Consider the following 14,254-nt stretch of genomic DNA (forward strand, 5'->3'; position numbering starts at 1 on the left):
ATAGAGGTATATCCACGTGAAACCACAAATTCATTATCATCCTTTATTTCCTTGACCTATATAAATGACAATTTTTTGATTGATTTAGAGTTAATAGCTGTGAGCAAGATAAGAACATTTTCGGCGATAACAGCATCGGATTTTGACTACATCTTCTTACCCACCTAGTTTGGGCAGATGTCATGTCAAGAAACTCAAAACTCAACACGGAATATTAACATACAACGCTGTGAGCAGGATTTTAACCTGCGCGGGTATTACCCATTGAAATTCAAGTCCAACGCCTTAACCACTCGGCCATCACAGCTCATTTGACATGTACCCAAATGGCAATTTATTCAAAAAGAGACCCAAGGGACCTAGGATAGATTAAAGTGGCCCTTGTTACACATTGAAACATCTGTTTCCAGCTTCAAACTTCATTTTTGTTTATCAAATTTACAAGACAAATTTTCCATAACCGGATTAGTTTCTAATAAGATGCCCCTGGTAGAATTTGCGCCGGCCCGGATCGAAACCGTTGGATTTTGGATGTAAATTCATTACCCCTCTCTCATCATAAGACCTTAATGAATGAAACAAAGGGAACATCTGTTGGTCAAGTTGGAATGGCCTTTAAGAATCGCTAGGGCTTGTCGATTGGTTGATCTAGTCAAAAATCTCAGCAGACAGGTATATGTGAAGTATTTGAGCTTTCGCTATTCCCACTGAGCTTTCGAGTCTAATGCCTTAAACACTGCTTCATAACAGATTCATATTTTTGGTGTAAACCCGGATTTTATTGGCAAAAGTTTCCCAATTACATGCAGTGAACAAAGACGGTCCTCCATACCCAGTATAGCAAGTGTTTTAACAATCTTCATCGCGGAGGTTCACAAGCAAAGGAATGAATCCACAACTTTAAATTTCTCCTTTGAGATAATCAAATGAGGACTGAATGGTTCCATTGAAAAGATTCGCTGTGAGCAGGATTCGAACCTGCGCGGGGAAACCCCATTGGATTTCGAGTCCAACGCCTTAACCTCTCGGCCATCACAGCGTCATTACAAATACAACAATAGGAAATTTGAAAAATCGTCGCAGATGACAAGCGTTGAAAATATAGAAGTTCTCAAACGCAGAATAAAACATCAGTTCAAACATCTTCATAGAGGTATATCCACGTGAAACCACAAATTCATTATCATCCTTTATTTCCTTGACCTATATAAATGACAATTTTTTGATTGATTTAGAGTTAATAGCTGTGAGCAAGATAAGAACATTTTCGGCGATAACAGCATCGGATTTTGACTACATCTTCTTACCCACCTAGTTTGGGCAGATGTCATGTCAAGAAACTCAAAACTCAACACGGAATATTAACATACAACGCTGTGAGCAGGATTTTAACCTGCGCGGGTATTACCCATTGAAATTCAAGTCCAACGCCTTAACCACTCGGCCATCACAGCTCATTTGACATGTACCCAAATGGCAATTTATTCAAAAAGAGACCCAAGGGACCTAGGATAGATTAAAGTGGCCCTTGTTACACATTGAAACATCTGTTTCCAGCTTCAAACTTCATTTTTGTTTATCAAATTTACAAGACAAATTTTCCATAACCGGATTAGTTTCTAATAAGATGCCCCTGGTAGAATTTGCGCCGGCCCGGATCGAAACCGTTGGATTTTGGATGTAAATTCATTACCCCTCTCTCATCATAAGACCTTAATGAATGAAACAAAGGGAACATCTGTTGGTCAAGTTGGAATGGCCTTTAAGAATCGCTAGGGCTTGTCGATTGGTTGATCTAGTCAAAAATCTCAGCAGACAGGTATATGTGAAGTATTTGAGCTTTCGCTATTCCCACTGAGCTTTCGAGTCTAATGCCTTAAACACTGCTTCATAACAGATTCATATTTTTGGTGTAAACCCGGATTTTATTGGCAAAAGTTTCCCAATTACATGCAGTGAACAAAGACGGTCCTCCATACCCAGTATAGCAAGTGTTTTAACAATCTTCATCGCGGAGGTTCACAAGCAAAGGAATGAATCCACAACTTTAAATTTCTCCTTTGAGATAATCAAATGAGGACTGAATGGTTCCATTGAAAAGATTCGCTGTGAGCAGGATTCAAACCTGCGCGGGGAAACCCCATTGGATTTCGAGTCCAACGCCTTAACCTCTCGGCCATCACAGCGGCAATTTTTGAATACCGATGGGAAATTTGAAAAAACGTCCCAGATGACAAGCGTTGAAAATATAGAAGTTCTTGAACACAGAATAAAACATCAGTTCAAACATCTTCATAGAGGTATATCAAATTGAAACCACAAATTAATTATCATCCGTTCTTTCCTTGACCTAATTAAATGACAATTTTTTGATTGATTTAGAGTTAATAGCTGTGAGCAAGATAAGAACATTTTCGGCGATAACAGCATCGGATTTTGACTACATCTTCTTACCCACCTAGTTTGGGCAGATGTCATGTCAAGAAACTCAAAACTCAACACGGAATATTAACATACAACGCTGTGAGCAGGATTTTAACCTGCGCGGGTATTACCCATTGAAATTCAAGTCCAACGCCTTAACCACTCGGCCATCACAGCGCATTTGACATGTACCCAAATGGCAATTTATTCAAAAAGAGACCCAAGGGACCTAGGATAGATTAAAGTGGCCCTTGTTACACATTGAAACATCTGTTTCCAGCTTCAAACTTCATTTTTGTTTATCAAATTTACAAGACAAATTTTCCATAACCGGATTAGTTTCTAATAAGATGCCCCTGGTAGAATTTGCGCCGGCCCGGATCGAAACCGTTGGATTTTGGATGTAAATTCATTACCCCTCTCTCATCATAAGACCTTTATGAATGAAACAAAGGGAACATCTGTCGGTCAAGTTGGAATGGCCTTTAAGAATCGCTAGGGCTTGTCGATTGGTTGATCTAGTCAAAAATCTCAGCAGACAGGTATATGTGAAGTATTTGAGCTTTCCCTATTCCCACTGAGCTTTCGAGTCTAATGCCTTAAACACTGCTTCATAACAGATTCATATTTTTGGTGTAAACCCGGATTTTATTGGCAAAAGTTTCCCAATTCCATGCATTGAACAAAGACGGTCCTCCATACCCAGTATAACAAGTGTTTTAACAATCATCATAGTGGAGGTTCAAAAGTAAAGGAATGAATCCACAACTTTAAATTACTCCTTTGAGATAATCAAATGAGGACGGAATGGTTCCATTGAAATGTGTCGCTATGAGCAGGATTTGAACCTGCGCGGGGAAACCCCATTGGATTTCGAGTCCAACGCCTTAACCTCTCGGCCATCACAGCGGCAATTTATGATTACCGATGGGAAATTTGAAAAAACGTCCCAGATGACAAGCGTTGAAAATATAGAAGTTCTTGAACACAGAATAAAACATCAGTTCAAACATCTTCATAGAGGTATATCAAATTGAAACCACAAATTAATTATCATCCGTTCTTTCCTTGACCTAATTAAATGAAATTTAGAGTTGACAGCTGAGTGCAAGACATGACCATTTTCAGCGATAACAGCATTGGATTTCGACTTCATCTTCTTACCCACCTAGTTTGGGCAGATGTCATGTCAAGACACTCAAAACTCCACACACAATATTAACATACAACGCTGTGAGCAGGATTTGAACCTACGCGGGTAACACCCATTGGATTTCAAGTCCAACGCCTTAACCACTCGGCCATCACAGCTCAATTGACATGTACCCAAATGGCAATTTATTCAAAAAGAGTCCCAGGGGACCTAGGATAGATTAAAGTGGCCCTTGTTACACATTGAAACATCTGTTTCCAGTTTCAAACTTCATTTTTGTTTGTCAAATTGACAAGACAAATTTTCCATAACCGGATTAGTTTCTAATAAGATGCCCCAGGTAGAATTTGCGCCGGCCCGGATCGAAACCGTTGGATTTTGGATGTAAATTCACTACCCCTCTCTCATCATAAGACCTTAATGAATGAAACAAAGGGAACATCTGTTGGTCAAGTTGGAATGGCCTTTAAGAATCGCTAGGGCTTGTCGATTGGTTGATCTAGTCAAAAATCTCAGCAGACAGGTATATGTGAAGTATTTGAGCTTTCGCTATTCCCACTGAGCTTTCGAGTCTAATGCCTTAAACACTGCTTCATAACAGATTCATATTTTTGGTGTAAACCCAGATTTTATTGGCAAAAGTTTCCCAATTACATGCAGTGAACAAAGACGGTCCTCCATACCCAGTATAGCAAGTGTTTTAACAATCTTCATCGCGGAGGTTCACAAGTAAAGGAATGAATCCACAACTTTAAATTTCTCCTTTGAGATAATCAAATGAGGACTGCATGGTTCCATTGTAAAGATTCGCTGTGAGCAGGATTCGAACCTGCACGGGGAAACCCCATTGGATTTCGAGTCCAACGCCTTAACCTCTCGGCCATCCCAGCGGCAATTTATTAACACAGATGGGAAATTTGAAAAATCGTCGCAGATGACAAGCGTTGAAAATATAGAAGTTCTCAAACGCAGAATAAAACATCAGTTCAAACATCTTCATAGAGGTATATCCACGTGAAACCACAAATTCATTATCATCCTTTATTTCCTTGACCTATATAAATGACAATTTTTTGATTGATTTAGAGTTAATAGCTGTGAGCAAGATAAGAACATTTTCGGCGATAACAGCATCGGATTTTGACTACATCTTCTTACCCACCTAGTTTGGGCAGATGTCATGTCAAGAAACTCAAAACTCAACACGGAATATTAACATACAACGCTGTGAGCAGGATTTTAACCTGCGCGGGTATTACCCATTGAAATTCAAGTCCAACGCCTTAACCACTCGGCCATCACAGCTCATTTGACATGTACCCAAATGGCAATTTATTCAAAAAGAGACCCAAGGGACCTAGGATAGATTAAAGTGGCCCTTGTTACACATTGAAACATCTGTTTCCAGCTTCAAACTTCATTTTTGTTTATCAAATTTACAAGACAAATTTTCCATAACCGGATTAGTTTCTAATAAGATGCCCCTGGTAGAATTTGCGCCGGCCCGGATCGAAACCGTTGGATTTTGGATGTAAATTCATTACCCCTCTCTCATCATAAGACCTTAATGAATGAAACAAAGGGAACATCTGTTGGTCAAGTTGGAATGGCCTTTAAGAATCGCTAGGGCTTGTCGATTGGTTGATCTAGTCAAAAATCTCAGCAGACAGGTATATGTGAAGTATTTGAGCTTTCGCTATTCCCACTGAGCTTTCGAGTCTAATGCCTTAAACACTGCTTCATAACAGATTCATATTTTTGGTGTAAACCCGGATTTTATTGGCAAAAGTTTCCCAATTACATGCAGTGAACAAAGACGGTCCTCCATACCCAGTATAGCAAGTGTTTTAACAATCTTCATCGCGGAGGTTCACAAGCAAAGGAATGAATCCACAACTTTAAATTTCTCCTTTGAGATAATCAAATGAGGACTGAATGGTTCCATTGAAAAGATTCGCTGTGAGCAGGATTCGAACCTGCGCGGGGAAACCCCATTGGATTTCGAGTCCAACGCCTTAACCTCTCGGCCATCACAGCGTCATTACAAATACAACAATAGGAAATTTGAAAAATCGTCGCAGATGACAAGCGTTGAAAATATAGAAGTTCTCAAACGCAGAATAAAACATCAGTTCAAACATCTTCATAGAGGTATATCCACGTGAAACCACAAATTCATTATCATCCTTTATTTCCTTGACCTATATAAATGACAATTTTTTGATTGATTTAGAGTTAATAGCTGTGAGCAAGATAAGAACATTTTCGGCGATAACAGCATCGGATTTTGACTACATCTTCTTACCCACCTAGTTTGGGCAGATGTCATGTCAAGAAACTCAAAACTCAACACGGAATATTAACATACAACGCTGTGAGCAGGATTTTAACCTGCGCGGGTATTACCCATTGAAATTCAAGTCAAACGCCTTAACCACTCGGCCATCACAGCTCATTTGACATGTACCCAAATGGCAATTTATTCAAAAAGAGACCCAAGGGACCTAGGATAGATTAAAGTGGCCCTTGTTACACATTGAAACATCTGTTTCCAGTTTCAAACTTCATTTTTGTTTGTCAAATTTGCAAGACAAATTTTCCATAACCGGATTAGTTTCTAATAAGATGCCCCAGGTAGAATTTGCACCGGCCCGGATCGAAACCGTTGGATTTTGGATGTAAATTCACTACCCCTCTCTCATCATAAGACCTTAATGAATGAAACAAAGGGAACATCTGTTGGTCAAGTTGGAATGGCCTTTAAGAATCGCTAGGGCTTGTCGATTGGTTGATCTAGTCAAAAATCTCAGCAGACAGGTATATGTGAAGTATTTGAGCTTTCGCTATTCCCACTGAGCTTTCGAGTCTAATGCCTTAAACACTGCTTCATAACAGATTCATATTTTTGGTGTAAACCCGGATTTTATTGGCAAAAGTTTCCCAATTACATGCAGTGAACAAAGACGGTCCTCCATACCCAGTATAGCAAGTGTTTTAACAATCTTCATCGCGGAGGTTCACAAGTAAAGGAATGAATCCACAACTTTAAATTTCTCCTTTGAGATAATCAAATGAGGACTGAATGGTTCCATTGAAAAGATTCGCTGTGAGCAGGATTCGAACCTGCGCGGGGAAACCCCATTGGATTTCGAGTCCAACGCCTTAACCTCTCGGCCATCACAGCGTCAATACAAATACAACAATAGGAAATTTGAAAAATCGTCGCAGATGACAAGCGTTGAAAATATAGAAGTTCTCAAACGCAGAATAAAACATCAGTTCAAACATCTTCATAGAGGTATATCCACGTGAAACCACAAATTCATTATCATCCTTTATTTCCTTGACCTATATAAATGACAATTTTTTGATTGATTTAGAGTTAATAGCTGTGAGCAAGATAAGAACATTTTCGGCGATAACAGCATCGGATTTTGACTACATCTTCTTACCCACCTAGTTTGGGCAGATGTCATGTCAAGAAACTCAAAACTCAACACGGAATATTAACATACAACGCTGTGAGCAGGATTTTAACCTGCGCGGGTATTACCCATTGAAATTCAAGTCCAACGCCTTAACCACTCGGCCATCACAGCTCATTTGACATGTACCCAAATGGCAATTTATTCAAAAAGAGACCCAAGGGACCTAGGATAGATTAAAGTGGCCCTTGTTACACATTGAAACATCTGTTTCCAGCTTCAAACTTCATTTTTGTTTATCAAATTTACAAGACAAATTTTCCATAACCGGATTAGTTTCTAATAAGATGCCCCTGGTAGAATTTGCGCCGGCCTGGATCGAAACCGTTGGATTTTGGATGTAAATTCATTACCCCTCTCTCATCATAAGACCTTAATGAATGAAACAAAGGGAACATCTGTTGGTCAAGTTGGAATGGCCTTTAAGAATCGCTAGGGCTTGTCGATTGGTTGATCTAGTCAAAAATCTCAGCAGACAGGTATATGTGAAGTATTTGAGCTTTCGCTATTCCCACTGAGCTTTCGAGTCTAATGCCTTAAACACTGCTTCATAACAGATTCATATTTTTGGTGTAAACCCGGATTTTATTGGCAAAAGTTTCCCAATTACATGCAGTGAACAAAGACGGTCCTCCATACCCAGTATAGCAAGTGTTTTAACAATCTTCATCGCGGAGGTTCACAAGTAAAGGAATGAATCCACAACTTTAAATTTCTCCTTTGAGATAATCAAATGAGGACTGAATGGTTCCATTGAAAAGATTCGCTGTGAGCAGGATTCGAACCTGCGCGGGGAAACCCCATTGGATTTCGAGTCCAACGCCTTAACCTCTCGGCCATCACAGCGTCAATACAAATACAACAATAGGAAATTTGAAAAATCGTCGCAGATGACAAGCGTTGAAAATATAGAAGTTCTCAAACGCAGAATAAAACATCAGTTCAAACATCTTCATAGAGGTATATCCACGTGAAACCACAAATTCATTATCATCCTTTATTTCCTTGACCTATATAAATGACAATTTTTTGATTGATTTAGAGTTAATAGCTGTGAGCAAGATAAGAACATTTTCGGCGATAACAGCATCGGATTTTGACTACATCTTCTTACCCACCTAGTTTGGGCAGATGTCATGTCAAGAAACTCAAAACTCAACACGGAATATTAACATACAACGCTGTGAGCAGGATTTTAACCTGCGCGGGTATTACCCATTGAAATTCAAGTCCAACGCCTTAACCACTCGGCCATCACAGCTCATTTGACATGTACCCAAATGGCAATTTATTCAAAAAGAGACCCAAGGGACCTAGGATAGATTAAAGTGGCCCTTGTTACACATTGAAACATCTGTTTCCAGCTTCAAACTTCATTTTTGTTTATCAAATTTACAAGACAAATTTTCCATAACCGGATTAGTTTCTAATAAGATGCCCCTGGTAGAATTTGCGCCGGCCCGGATCGAAACCGTTGGATTTTGGATGTAAATTCATTACCCCTCTCTCATCATAAGACCTTAATGAATGAAACAAAGGGAACATCTGTTGGTCAAGTTGGAATGGCCTTTAAGAATCGCTAGGGCTTGTCGATTGGTTGATCTAGTCAAAAATCTCAGCAGACAGGTATATGTGAAGTATTTGAGCTTTCGCTATTCCCACTGAGCTTTCGAGTCTAATGCCTTAAACACTGCTTCATAACAGATTCATATTTTTGGTGTAAACCCGGATTTTATTGGCAAAAGTTTCCCAATTACATGCAGTGAACAAAGACGGTCCTCCATACCCAGTATAGCAAGTGTTTTAACAATCTTCATTGCGGAGGTTCACAAGCAAAGGAATGAATCCACAACTTTAAATTTCTCCTTTGAGATAATCAAATGAGGACTGAATGGTTCCATTGAAAAGATTCGCTGTGAGCAGGATTCGAACCTGCGCGGGGAAACCCCATTGGATTTCGAGTCCAACACCTTAACCTCTCGGCCATCACAGCGTCATTACAAATACAACAATAGGAAATTTGAAAAATCGTCGCAGATGACAAGCGTTGAAAATATAGAAGTTCTCAAACGCAGAATAAAACATCAGTTCAAACATCTTCATAGAGGTATATCCACGTGAAACCACAAATTCATTATCATCCTTTATTTCCTTGACCTATATAAATGACAATTTTTTGATTGATTTAGAGTTAATAGCTGTGAGCAAGATAAGAACATTTTCGGCGATAACAGCATCGGATTTTGACTACATCTTCTTACCCACCTAGTTTGGGCAGATGTCATGTCAAGAAACTCAAAACTCAACACGGAATATTAACATACAACGCTGTGAGCAGGATTTTAACCTGCGCGGGTATTACCCATTGAAATTCAAGTCAAACGCCTTAACCACTCGGCCATCACAGCTCATTTGACATGTACCCAAATGGCAATTTATTCAAAAAGAGACCCAAGGGACCTAGGATAGATTAAAGTGGCCCTTGTTACACATTGAAACATCTGTTTCCAGTTTCAAACTTCATTTTTGTTTGTCAAATTTGCAAGACAAATTTTCCATAACCGGATTAGTTTCTAATAAGATGCCCCAGGTAGAATTTGCACCGGCCCGGATCGAAACCGTTGGATTTTGGATGTAAATTCACTACCCCTCTCTCATCATAAGACCTTAATGAATGAAACAAAGGGAACATCTGTTGGTCAAGTTGGAATGGCCTTTAAGAATCGCTAGGGCTTGTCGATTGGTTGATCTAGTCAAAAATCTCAGCAGACAGGTATATGTGAAGTATTTGAGCTTTCGCTATTCCCACTGAGCTTTCGAGTCTAATGCCTTAAACACTGCTTCATAACAGATTCATATTTTTGGTGTAAACCCGGATTTTATTGGCAAAAGTTTCCCAATTACATGCAGTGAACAAAGACGGTCCTCCATACCCAGTATAGCAAGTGTTTTAACAATCTTCATCGCGGAGGTTCACAAGTAAAGGAATGAATCCACAACTTTAAATTTCTCCTTTGAGATAATCAAATGAGGACTGAATGGTTCCATTGAAAAGATTCGCTGTGAGCAGGATTCGAACCTGCGCGGGGAAACCCCATTGGATTTCGAGTCCAACGCCTTAACCTCTCGGCCATCACAGCGTCAATACAAATACAACAATAGGAAATTTGAAAAATCGTCGCAGATGACAAGCGTTGAAAATATAGAAGTTCTCAAACGCAGAATAAAACATCAGTTCAAACATCTTCATAGAGGTATATCCACGTGAAACCACAAATTCATTATCATCCTTTATTTCCTTGACCTATATAAATGACAATTTTTTGATTGATTTAGAGTTAATAGCTGTGAGCAAGATAAGAACATTTTCGGCGATAACAGCATCGGATTTTGACTACATCTTCTTACCCACCTAGTTTGGGCAGATGTCATGTCAAGAAACTCAAAACTCAACACGGAATATTAACATACAACGCTGTGAGCAGGATTTTAACCTGCGCGGGTATTACCCATTGAAATTCAAGTCCAACGCCTTAACCACTCGGCCATCACAGCTCATTTGACATGTACCCAAATGGCAATTTATTCAAAAAGAGACCCAAGGGACCTAGGATAGATTAAAGTGGCCCTTGTTACACATTGAAACATCTGTTTCCAGCTTCAAACTTCATTTTTGTTTATCAAATTTACAAGACAAATTTTCCATAACCGGATTAGTTTCTAATAAGATGCCCCTGGTAGAATTTGCGCCGGCCCGGATCGAAACCGTTGGATTTTGGATGTAAATTCATTACCCCTCTCTCATCATAAGACCTTAATGAATGAAACAAAGGGAACATCTGTTGGTCAAGTTGGAATGGCCTTTAAGAATCGCTAGGGCTTGTCGATTGGTTGACCTAGTCAAAAATCTCAGCAGACAGGTATATGTGAAGTATTTGAGCTTTCGCTATTCCCACTGAGCTTTCGAGTCTAATGCCTTAAACACTGCTTCATAACAGATTCATATTTTTGGTGTAAACCCGGATTTTATTGGCAAAAGTTTCCCAATTACATGCAGTGAACAAAGACGGTCCTCCATACCCAGTATAGCAAGTGTTTTAACAATCTTCATCGCGGAGGTTCACAAGCAAAGGAATGAATCCACAACTTTAAATTTCTCCTTTGAGATAATCAAATGAGGACTGAATGGTTCCATTGAAAAGATTCGCTGTGAGCAGGATTCGAACCTGCGCGGGGAAACCCCATTGGATTTCGAGTCCAACGCCTTAACCTCTCGGCCATCACAGCGTCATTACAAATACAACAATAGGAAATTTGAAAAATCGTCGCAGATGACAAGCGTTGAAAATATAGAAGTTCTCAAACGCAGAATAAAACATCAGTTCAAACATCTTCATAGAGGTATATCCACGTGAAACCACAAATTCATTATCATCCTTTATTTCCTTGACCTATATAAATGACAATTTTTTGATTGATTTAGAGTTAATAGCTGTGAGCAAGATAAGAACATTTTCGGCGATAACAGCATCGGATTTTGACTACATCTTCTTACCCACCTAGTTTGGGCAGATGTCATGTCAAGAAACTCAAAACTCAACACGGAATATTAACATACAACGCTGTGAGCAGGATTTTAACCTGCGCGGGTATTACCCATTGAAATTCAAGTCCAACGCCTTAACCACTCGGCCATCACAGCTCATTTGACATGTACCCAAATGGCAATTTATTCAAAAAGAGACCCAAGGGACCTAGGATAGATTAAAGTGGCCCTTGTTACACATTGAAACATCTGTTTCCAGCTTCAAACTTCATTTTTGTTTATCAAATTTACAAGACAAATTTTCCATAACCGGATTAGTTTCTAATAAGATGCCCCTGGTAGAATTTGCGCCGGCCTGGATCGAAACCGTTGGATTTTGGATGTAAATTCATTACCCCTCTCTCATCATAAGACCTTAATGAATGAAACAAAGGGAACATCTGTTGGTCAAGTTGGAATGGCCTTTAAGAATCGCTAGGGCTTGTCGATTGGTTGATCTAGTCAAAAATCTCAGCAGACAGGTATATGTGAAGTATTTGAGCTTTCGCTATTCCCACTGAGCTTTCGAGTCTAATGCCTTAAACACTGCTTCATAACAGATTCATATTTTTGGTGTAAACCCGGATTTTATTGGCAAAAGTTTCCCAATTACATGCAGTGAACAAAGACGGTCCTCCATACCCAGTATAGCAAGTGTTTTAACAATCTTCATCGCGGAGGTTCACAAGTAAAGGAATGAATCCACAACTTTAAATTTCTCCTTTGAGATAATCAAATGAGGACTGAATGGTTCCATTGAAAAGATTCGCTGTGAGCAGGATTCGAACCTGCGCGGGGAAACCCCATTGGATTTCGAGTCCAACGCCTTAACCTCTCGGCCATCACAGCGTCAATACAAATACAACAATAGGAAATTTGAAAAATCGTCGCAGATGACAAGCGTTGAAAATATAGAAGTTCTCAAACGCAGAATAAAACATCAGTTCAAACATCTTCATAGAGGTATATCCACGTGAAACCACAAATTCATTATCATCCTTTATTTCCTTGACCTATATAAATGACAATTTTTTGATTGATTTAGAGTTAATAGCTGTGAGCAAGATAAGAACATTTTCGGCGATAACAGCATCGGATTTTGACTACATCTTCTTACCCACCTAGTTTGGGCAGATGTCATGTCAAGAAACTCAAAACTCAACACGGAATATTAACATACAACGCTGTGAGCAGGATTTTAACCTGCGCGGGTATTACCCATTGAAATTCAAGTCCAACGCCTTAACCACTCGGCCATCACAGCTCATTTGACATGTACCCAAATGGCAATTTATTCAAAAAGAGACCCAAGGGACCTAGGATAGATTAAAGTGGCCCTTGTTACACATTGAAACATCTGTTTCCAGCTTCAAACTTCATTTTTGTTTATCAAATTTACAAGACAAATTTTCCATAACCGGATTAGTTTCTAATAAGATGCCCCTGGTAGAATTTGCGCCGGCCCGGATCGAAACCGTTGGATTTTGGATGTAAATTCATTACCCCTCTCTCATCATAAGACCTTAATGAATGAAACAAAGGGAACATCTGTTGGTCAAGTTGGAATGGCCTTTAAGAATCGCTAGGGCTTGTCGATTGGTTGATCTAGTCAAAAATCTCAGCAGACAGGTATATGTGAAGTATTTGAGCTTTCGCTATTCCCACTGAGCTTTCGAGTCTAATGCCTTAAACACTGCTTCATAACAGATTCATATTTTTGGTGTAAACCCGGATTTTATTGGCAAAAGTTTCCCAATTACATGCAGTGAACAAAGACGGTCCTCCATACCCAGTATAGCAAGTGTTTTAACAATCTTCATCGCGGAGGTTCACAAGCAAAGGAATGAATCCACAACTTTAAATTTCTCCTTTGAGATAATCAAATGAGGACTGAATGGTTCCATTGAAAAGATTCGCTGTGAGCAGGATTCAAACCTGCGCGGGGAAACCCCATTGGATTTCGAGTCCAACACCTTAACCTCTCGGCCATCACAGCGTCATTACAAATACAACAGTAGGAAATTTGAAAAATCGTCGCAGATGACAAGCGTTGAAAATATAGAAGTTCTCAAACGCAGAATAAAACATCAGTTCAAACATCTTCATAGAGGTATATCCACGTGAAACCACAAATTCATTATCATCCTTTATTTCCTTGACCTATATAAATGACAATTTTTTGATTGATTTAGAGTTAATAGCTGTGAGCAAGATAAGAACATTTTCGGCGATAACAGCATCGGATTTTGACTACATCTTCTTACCCACCTAGTTTGGGCAGATGTCATGTCAAGAAACTCAAAACTCAACACGGAATATTAACATACAACGCTGTGAGCAGGATTTTAACCTGCGCGGGTATTACCCATTGAAATTCAAGTCAAACGCCTTAACCACTCGGCCATCACAGCTCATTTGACATGTACCCAAATGGCAATTTATTCAAAAAGAGACCCAAGGGACCTAGGATAGATTAAAGTGGCCCTTGTTACACATTGAAACATCTGTTTCCAGTTTCAAACTTCATTTTTGTTTGTCAAATTTGCAAGACAAATTTTCCATAACCGGATTAGTTTCTAATAAGATGCCCCAGGTAGAATTTGCACC

The 14,254-nt window shown here is 39.3% G+C and overlaps 20 non-coding genes across 20 annotated transcripts; all 20 read right to left on the minus strand.

Annotated features, from left to right (window-relative positions):
* Positions 1-225: 225 nt before the first annotated feature.
* trnas-uga (transfer RNA serine (anticodon UGA)) lies at positions 226-307 on the minus strand. The gene has a single exon. It is a non-coding gene; the product is annotated as a tRNA-Ser (tRNA).
* Positions 308-957: 650 nt separating this feature from the next.
* Positions 958-1,039, minus strand: trnas-cga (transfer RNA serine (anticodon CGA)). Its single transcript has one exon. It is a non-coding gene; the product is annotated as a tRNA-Ser (tRNA).
* A 333-nt stretch (positions 1,040-1,372) lies between these two features.
* On the minus strand, positions 1,373-1,454 carry trnas-uga (transfer RNA serine (anticodon UGA)). The gene has a single exon. It is a non-coding gene; the product is annotated as a tRNA-Ser (tRNA).
* Positions 1,455-2,104: 650 nt separating this feature from the next.
* On the minus strand, positions 2,105-2,186 carry trnas-cga (transfer RNA serine (anticodon CGA)). The gene has a single exon. It is a non-coding gene; the product is annotated as a tRNA-Ser (tRNA).
* A 333-nt stretch (positions 2,187-2,519) lies between these two features.
* trnas-uga (transfer RNA serine (anticodon UGA)) lies at positions 2,520-2,601 on the minus strand. Its single transcript has one exon. It is a non-coding gene; the product is annotated as a tRNA-Ser (tRNA).
* Positions 2,602-3,251: 650 nt separating this feature from the next.
* Positions 3,252-3,333, minus strand: trnas-cga (transfer RNA serine (anticodon CGA)). Its single transcript has one exon. It is a non-coding gene; the product is annotated as a tRNA-Ser (tRNA).
* Positions 3,334-3,653: 320 nt separating this feature from the next.
* On the minus strand, positions 3,654-3,735 carry trnas-uga (transfer RNA serine (anticodon UGA)). The gene has a single exon. It is a non-coding gene; the product is annotated as a tRNA-Ser (tRNA).
* A 1,065-nt stretch (positions 3,736-4,800) lies between these two features.
* Positions 4,801-4,882, minus strand: trnas-uga (transfer RNA serine (anticodon UGA)). Its single transcript has one exon. It is a non-coding gene; the product is annotated as a tRNA-Ser (tRNA).
* Positions 4,883-5,532: 650 nt separating this feature from the next.
* On the minus strand, positions 5,533-5,614 carry trnas-cga (transfer RNA serine (anticodon CGA)). Its single transcript has one exon. It is a non-coding gene; the product is annotated as a tRNA-Ser (tRNA).
* A 1,065-nt stretch (positions 5,615-6,679) lies between these two features.
* On the minus strand, positions 6,680-6,761 carry trnas-cga (transfer RNA serine (anticodon CGA)). Its single transcript has one exon. It is a non-coding gene; the product is annotated as a tRNA-Ser (tRNA).
* A 333-nt stretch (positions 6,762-7,094) lies between these two features.
* trnas-uga (transfer RNA serine (anticodon UGA)) lies at positions 7,095-7,176 on the minus strand. Its single transcript has one exon. It is a non-coding gene; the product is annotated as a tRNA-Ser (tRNA).
* Positions 7,177-7,826: 650 nt separating this feature from the next.
* Positions 7,827-7,908, minus strand: trnas-cga (transfer RNA serine (anticodon CGA)). Its single transcript has one exon. It is a non-coding gene; the product is annotated as a tRNA-Ser (tRNA).
* A 333-nt stretch (positions 7,909-8,241) lies between these two features.
* On the minus strand, positions 8,242-8,323 carry trnas-uga (transfer RNA serine (anticodon UGA)). Its single transcript has one exon. It is a non-coding gene; the product is annotated as a tRNA-Ser (tRNA).
* A 650-nt stretch (positions 8,324-8,973) lies between these two features.
* On the minus strand, positions 8,974-9,055 carry trnas-cga (transfer RNA serine (anticodon CGA)). Its single transcript has one exon. It is a non-coding gene; the product is annotated as a tRNA-Ser (tRNA).
* Positions 9,056-10,120: 1,065 nt separating this feature from the next.
* trnas-cga (transfer RNA serine (anticodon CGA)) lies at positions 10,121-10,202 on the minus strand. The gene has a single exon. It is a non-coding gene; the product is annotated as a tRNA-Ser (tRNA).
* Positions 10,203-10,535: 333 nt separating this feature from the next.
* On the minus strand, positions 10,536-10,617 carry trnas-uga (transfer RNA serine (anticodon UGA)). Its single transcript has one exon. It is a non-coding gene; the product is annotated as a tRNA-Ser (tRNA).
* Positions 10,618-11,267: 650 nt separating this feature from the next.
* trnas-cga (transfer RNA serine (anticodon CGA)) lies at positions 11,268-11,349 on the minus strand. Its single transcript has one exon. It is a non-coding gene; the product is annotated as a tRNA-Ser (tRNA).
* Positions 11,350-11,682: 333 nt separating this feature from the next.
* Positions 11,683-11,764, minus strand: trnas-uga (transfer RNA serine (anticodon UGA)). Its single transcript has one exon. It is a non-coding gene; the product is annotated as a tRNA-Ser (tRNA).
* Positions 11,765-12,414: 650 nt separating this feature from the next.
* Positions 12,415-12,496, minus strand: trnas-cga (transfer RNA serine (anticodon CGA)). Its single transcript has one exon. It is a non-coding gene; the product is annotated as a tRNA-Ser (tRNA).
* A 333-nt stretch (positions 12,497-12,829) lies between these two features.
* On the minus strand, positions 12,830-12,911 carry trnas-uga (transfer RNA serine (anticodon UGA)). The gene has a single exon. It is a non-coding gene; the product is annotated as a tRNA-Ser (tRNA).
* Between the last annotated feature and the right edge of the window lie 1,343 nt (positions 12,912-14,254).

The sequence above is a fragment of the Gadus macrocephalus genome, chromosome 1 (assembly GCF_031168955.1).
Source record: "Gadus macrocephalus chromosome 1, ASM3116895v1".
NCBI classification, from domain to species: Eukaryota; Metazoa; Chordata; class Actinopteri; order Gadiformes; family Gadidae; genus Gadus; species Gadus macrocephalus.